Here is a 7,080-nt window from a genome sequence, read left to right as displayed (position 1 = left end):
CCTCTGAATCGGGCACTAAAAAGAAGTCACTATCCACTCCCAACTATAGATGACATCCTGCCGGAGATGTCAAAGGCAAAAGTATTCACAGTCTGCGACGTGAAGCAAGGCTTCTGGCACGTCAAACTAGAGGAAGAGTCGAGCTTCCTTACCACATTCGCCACCCCATTTGGTCGCTTCCGTTGGCTAAGGATGCCGATGGGAATAAGCCCAGCACCTGAAGTGTTCCAAAGAAAGCTCATGCAGGCCCTGGAGGGCCTCCCAGGAGTCTGCGTCATAGCAGATGATGTGTTAATCACGGGGGAAGGAGCAACACAAGAGGAGGCAGGAAAGGACCACGACGAGAAAGTCAGACGCTTTCTAACCAGGTGCAGAGAGCGCAACATCAAGCTGAACGCGGACAAATTCAAGCTCAGACAAAAAGAGGTACCCTACATAGGTCATCTGCTCACGGCCGAGGGACTGAGGGTTGACCCGGAGAAAGTACGGGCAATCAGAGAGATGCCAAGGCCAACGGACGTGAAAGGGGTACAGAGATTAGTTGGGATGGTCAACTATCTTTCTAAGTTCTATGACCACCTTTCAGATGACTCTGAGATTCTGAGACAACTCACGCGCAAGGAGAACATGTGGGAATGGACGGACATCCAAGAAGGGGCGTTTCAAAGACTGAAAGACAAAATCGCTAAAGCACCAGTTCTACAGTATTACAACAAGGAAAAGGAGTTGACACTTCAGTGTGATGCACCTGACACGGGACTAGGGGCCGCCCTGACACAGAAAGGTAAACCGGTAGCATTTGGTAGTAGGTCACTCACACTAACTGAAAGGGGCTATGCCCAAATAGAGAAAGAATGCTTAGCCATAGTGTTTGGGATGGAAAAGTTCCATCAGTATACTTATGGTAGAGAGGTCACAGTACAAAGCGACCACAAGCCTCTAGAAAATATACACAGAAAGCCATTACTTAGTGCACCTAAGAGACTGCAGAGAATGCTACTCAGGCTGCAGCAGTATGATATCAGTGTGACCTATGTTCCAGGCAGGGACATGCTACTTGCAGACACGCTGAGTAGAGCATACTTACCAGAGAGCACTAAGGGAGAGAGTGAGACAGATATAGAGACTGTGAACATGGTCAGCTACCTACCCATTTCAGCAGAGAGGCTGAGTGCCATCAGGGCTGCAACAAAAGATGACACAAAGTTACAGAGTGTGGCAAACAGAATACTGGCAGGGTGGCCCAAGAGAAAAAAGGACTTACCAAGTGACATCAGGCACTACCACACTTTCCAAGATGAACTGAGTTTCCAGGACGGCATAGTGTTCCGAGGAGACAGAGCCGTGATACCTGACGCACTCAGGATGGACATCACTCACAGGATCCACTCCTCTCACCTGGGAGTAGAAGGATGTCTGAGGCGAGCGAGGGAGTGTGTATACTGGCTTGGAATGAACGACGAGATCAAGACCTTCATCGCCAAATGTGACATATGTAGGTCAGTGGACCCAAAGCAACAAAGAGAGACACTACATCCACATGACATGGCCAGCAGATCCTGGGCCAAGGTAGGAACGGACCTTTTCTCCTTTCACAATAAAGACTATCTGATAACAGTAGATTATTATTCAAACTTTTGGGAGGTCGATTATCTACCTGACACTAAGAGCAACACAGTGATCAAAAAACTCAAGGCCCACTTTGCCCGACAGGGGATTCCTGACATTGTTATCTCGGATAACGGACCCCAGTATGCATCACAAGAGTTTCAGCACTTCAGCCAGAAGTGGGGCTTTGAACACAGGACATCGTCGCCGGGATACCCGCAGAGTAATGGGAAGGCGGAGTCAGCGGTAAAGACAGCCAAGCGCATGATGCTGAAGGCTGCAGCAGCGAGACAGGATCCGTACTTGGCAATGCTGGATCATCGCAACACACCGAGCCAGGGCCTCAACACAAGCCCGGCACAGAGATCCTAAGCAGGAGGACCAGGACCCTGCTTCCCACAAAGGACACTCTGCTGAAGCCAGAGGTGACACACGACGAACAGGGACTGAAATACAACAGACAGAGACAGGAAAAGTACTACAACCGCACAGCAAAAGATATGGACACTCTGAAAAGAGAGGACAGTGTGAGAGTACAGCCCTGTGACACACACAAGGGTTGGAGACCAGCGAGAGTGCTCCAACAGGTGAGCCATAGATCGTATGAGGTGGAGTTAGAGTCAGGAGGTGTTCTGAGACGAAATCGTCGCCACCTCAGACACAATCTCACCACGCTCACACCAACACAAAACACACCCACACCAACAGTGACTGAGGCGGCCATACCGCCAGATGGCCCAGCAGAGAACCAAGACACGGTCACCAGGTCAGGTCGACAAGTTGTCACCACGGTCACCAGGTCAGGTCGACAAGTTGTCAGACCCCGCTACCTGACAGACTATACTCAGTGATTAGGGTATGGACTATGAAAAAAAATAAATGAAAATGTGTTGTTTATGCACTTGTTGGAAACGGATGTTTTGAACTGTTGATTTATTATTGCTTATGTTGTTAGATCTGTTGTAAATGAGCAGAGCATATGGTACAAGTGTTGTACATAATACCTAAGGGAAAGAGACTAACTTGAAAAAAGAAAAAGAAAGATGTAACAATAGGATTGTTTATTTAAGTACTGTTGTACGGGGGACTGGTTTAGAGGTGACACCGGGGGCGCGGCCCAGTTCGGACGATGACTGCACAAAGACAATAAAGTAAGCAAGACTGCTTTAATCGTCCATTATGTATAGTCCAGATAGAGACAGAACATAATGAAACACAAAGAATCTTCGTTTTGTCCATGGCGGCGTCCACTTCTACTAGTCCTGCATTATGCTCTGCTGTAAATTGCTCCAATCGGCAATGTAGGCGACCCGACTTGTCTTTCTTCAGGTTCCCCGTTAAGGATGAAAGGCAAGAAAACCTGTATTACTTCTGTGGCATATTGAAAAATGTATTTAACCTGTTCAATCTCTCACTGTAGTTAGATCATTGAGCTCAGATAGTCGAGTCCTCATGGCAACATCCTTGTAAAAATCTTCTCCTCAAGAGCATTTCTTTCTACCTCTGTGTTATTTAATGCAGAATAAGAACATATTGACTCTGTTTTGTGCTGAGAATGTTATTAAGTCTGCCCGAACTTTCACTATAGTTCAGATCATAGAGCTGGGTGCTCCCCTTTGTCTCAGGTACAGTCGAGGCCTCATGGCAACATCCTTGTACTGAGAATTTTAATAAGTCTGCAGAACTCTCAAATAGTTCAGATACACAATCAGTACCCCGTTCCTGCCTTCTCCCCATATACCCTGATTCCGCTATTTTTAAGAGCACGATCTAGCTTTCTCTTGAAAGCCTCCAGAGAACCGGCCTCCACCGCCCTCTGAGGCAAAGAATTCCACAGACTCACCACTTTCTGTGAGAAAATGTGTTTCCTCGTCTCCGTTCTAAATGGCTTACTCATTATTCATAAACTGTAGCCCCTGGTTCTGGACTCCCCCACCATCGGGAACATGCTTCCTGCCTCTAATGTGTCCAAGCCCTTAACAATCTTATATGTTTCCATATGTTCACCTCTCATCCTTCTAAACTCCAGAGTGTACAAGCCCAGCTGCTCCATTACCTGCATGCTTACTTTCATAGACTGATGTGCAAGGAACCTCAGGTCCCGTTGTACTACCTCTGTTGCCAACTTGACGCCATTTAGATAGTGCTGGAATAGGTGCAGGAGTACTAGTTGCCTCAGTGCAACATCCTTGTAAAAATCTTCTTAAGAGCATTTTCTCTCTACCTCTCTGTTATTTAATGCAGAATAAGAACATGTTGGGGGCATGATATTTTCTCTAATTTCATATGTCGACAGTGTGTCCAGAATACTCGCCGACATGATCTCCTACACTGAACTGTGGAGTATTTGTCAAATAAATGCCATCTTATGCACATTGTGTGAAATTGTGATTTGTTAGCTGCGCAAAAAAAATGCAAATGGCGATTTATTTATTATTGTATCTATGTTGGACGTTTGCTCTTTGGTGTAAGTAGGGGTGGGGCTATCATTGTGTTACATACGTTGAATTGTACATCACTTTCACTGGTTAGCTGATATGCTGATCACTGCACCCCTGTAGATCTCGCGCACAGAATAATGTGAATTATGATACTGAGTTGGATGATCAGCCATGATCATATTGAATGGTGGTGTTGGCTCGAAGGGACGAATGGCCTAACCCTGCACCTATTTTCTATGTTTCTATGTTTCTATGTAAATCTTAGTATGCATGTCAGAAATAAAGTGTTAACCATGTTAATGGATTTCTATTATGAATTATTTAAAATTGAGTGCGTTGGTGCAATATTGGTGCCATATACTGCTAATGTGTCGTTATCAGACATTCAGTGTTAAAAGAGAAATAAATCACAATAAAAGCGAAAAGATCAGCACGGCCGAGGCACCAAAGTGAAGTATCGGGGACGTTTACAATGTATGTTTTATTTAATATTGTCCCTTGTCTAGTCTGAAATAAAGTTCATCATTGGATATAAAAATCAGAAGAAATGTAAATGTGTGTGTTATATTATTATATAGATCTATATCACATTCATATATGTGTGTTATTTCCAGCACAATCTAATCAGTTGTATGCTCCCTGAATAAAATCATCCTTAAGTTATACATCATTTGTAAATCTTGCTTTAACAAATTTAATTTTGTGAAATACTTAATTTAGATAACCCCACCATTACAGACAGATCTCATTCCACTCTCTGGCTATTGGGAAGACCAGACCCATTTTATTGTTGAGAAACAACTCCATAGACACAAAAACATTAAGTAACATTCCAGGGCTAGAGCAACTGGAATCTTCATGTTGCTATTATTTTCCCAAATACTGCAGTTGTGAACAGTGTGCTTAGATGAATGAATCACAGTGCAAGTGTAATACAAAATCAACTCAAACACAGCATATGAGCCATTTAAAAAGAAATGATTTAAAAAACTTTTAAAAAGAAAATTACCAGAGTCAATTTTTATAAACATTTTATTCTTCAAAAACTAACAGAATTATGAATCTAACCCTATATCACACACGCAAACTGTTCCCCCGCATCGTTGATTACACTGCGAGTCGGGTCGGGTCGGGTGGGTTTCGGTTACTAAAATAGACTATAAAAATGCCCACGATCCGCTCCGAAGCGAACTACACGTCAGCCCATTGCATTTCGCAGGAGTGGTCTATCTTGCTCCGTAATAAGATCTTTGCTGCAAACGCACCACGTTTTGTTCCGATCGGTGGAAAATTACAAAAGTTATGAGGGTTTAAATAATCGTGAGATCAGCAGATCGTGAGGTCAACGGGTCCTCTCGCCTGTCAGTCACCAAGAAGGTAATCCCTCCCCACACAACTTGCGGCACCCGCTGTTAATCACCGGGCGGGGCGAGGAGCATAAAAATCCAGGAGGTGGGGCTGAGTCCGCAAGCCATGCTATTGAGTCCACTAGCCGTGCTGAGTGAGGGAGTGAGTCCACACACCGTGCTGAGTGAGGGAGTGAGTCCACAAGCCGTGCTGATTGAGGGATTGTGTCCACTAGCCGTGCTGAGTGAGGGAGTGAGTCTACAAGCCGTGCTGAGTGAGGGAGTGAGTCTACAAGACGTGCTGAGTGAGTGATTGAGTCCGTAAGCCGGGCTGAGTGACGGAGTGAGCCCGCAAGCCGTGCTGAGTGAGTCTACAAGCCATCTGCAGGACGCTCGCACACCCCCTGGACATCCCCCGCTTCAAGTACAAAGACCGGAGAACAATGAGTGATCCCAATATCACGATTTCAGTGAAGAATAATGATCAGGCTCTGTTGTATATTCAAGGCAAGCTTGATAATTACAAACAAAACAATGGAATGCTTTCATATGCCACGACCAAGAAATGGAAGGATGCATCTTGATGATGACAATCCAGAATTGCTGCAGGAATTGAAATACAATCGAACTGAACAACAGCAATTTGTTGAGGAAAATGAACCTCTGCTAAATACTGAGCAGAGAGAAGTGTTTGACATAGAAACATAGAAAATAGTTGCAGGAGTAGGCCATTCGGCCCTTCGAGCCACCACTGCCATTCATTGGGATCATGGCTGATCGTCCCAAATCAATAACCCGTGCCTGCCTTCTCCCCATATCCCTTGATTCCACTAGCTCCTGCAGCTCTATCTAACTCTCTCATAAATCCATCCAGTTATTTGCCCTCTGTGGTGGGAAATTCCACAAATTCACAGCTCTCTGGATGAAAACGTGTTTTCTCACGTCAGTCTTAAATGGCCTCCCCATTATTCTAAGTGTGGCCCCTGGTTCTGGACTCGCCCAACATGGGGACCATTTTTCCTACATCTAGCTTGTCCAGTCCTTTTATTATTTTATATGCTTCTATAAGAACCCCCTCATCCTTCTAAACTCCAGTGAATACAAGCCTAGTCTTTTCACTATTTTCTCATATGACAGTCCCGCCATCCCAGTGATCAATCTCGTGAACCTACGCTGCACTGCCTCAATCACAAGGCTGTCCTTCCTCAAATTAGGACCTTGAACCTTGAACCTAGAACCTTGAAAAGGTAGCTTCATTCAATGTTTTTCATTGATTCACCAGGAGGAACGGGAAAAACATTTATCACCAATTTGATCCTCTCCAAAGTTAGAGATCAATCAATACAATACAATCAGTTTTATTCGTCACTTGCACATAAAGTGCAAGTGAAATGAATTTGCCAGCAGCGATTCAGTGAAAAAGAGCATACAAAAACACAATAACAATTTAACACAAACATCCACCACAGCATTCATCACTATGGTGGAAGACACACAATTTGGCCAGACCTCCCCATTTTGGATGCTGTAGCATCCTCTGAGTTAGCACCTAATTTATGCCTGGTGGAGGGCCTGCACATTCTCGATTCAAGATACCCATCCACATGAACGAGAATACATTCTGCAACATTGCGAAGAACTCTAGAACGGCACGTTTGATGAGGCAAGTGAAAGCCATATTTTGG

At 44.6% G+C, this 7,080-nt stretch overlaps 1 long non-coding RNA gene across 1 annotated transcript; it reads left to right on the top strand.

Moving 5' to 3' along the window:
* The first annotated feature begins 2,318 nt into the window (after positions 1-2,318).
* LOC116984187 lies at positions 2,319-2,484 on the top strand. Its single transcript, XR_004414908.1, has 2 exons — positions 2,319-2,374; positions 2,408-2,484. It is a non-coding gene; the product is annotated as an uncharacterized LOC116984187 (long non-coding RNA).
* The last annotated feature ends 4,596 nt before the right edge of the window (positions 2,485-7,080 follow it).

Source organism: Amblyraja radiata, chromosome 19, assembly GCF_010909765.2.
Source record: "Amblyraja radiata isolate CabotCenter1 chromosome 19, sAmbRad1.1.pri, whole genome shotgun sequence".
NCBI lineage: Eukaryota > Metazoa > Chordata > Chondrichthyes > Rajiformes > Rajidae > Amblyraja > Amblyraja radiata.
The sequence above is the reverse complement of the archived record's forward strand: the minus strand, read 5'-3'. Positions and strand labels throughout refer to the sequence as shown.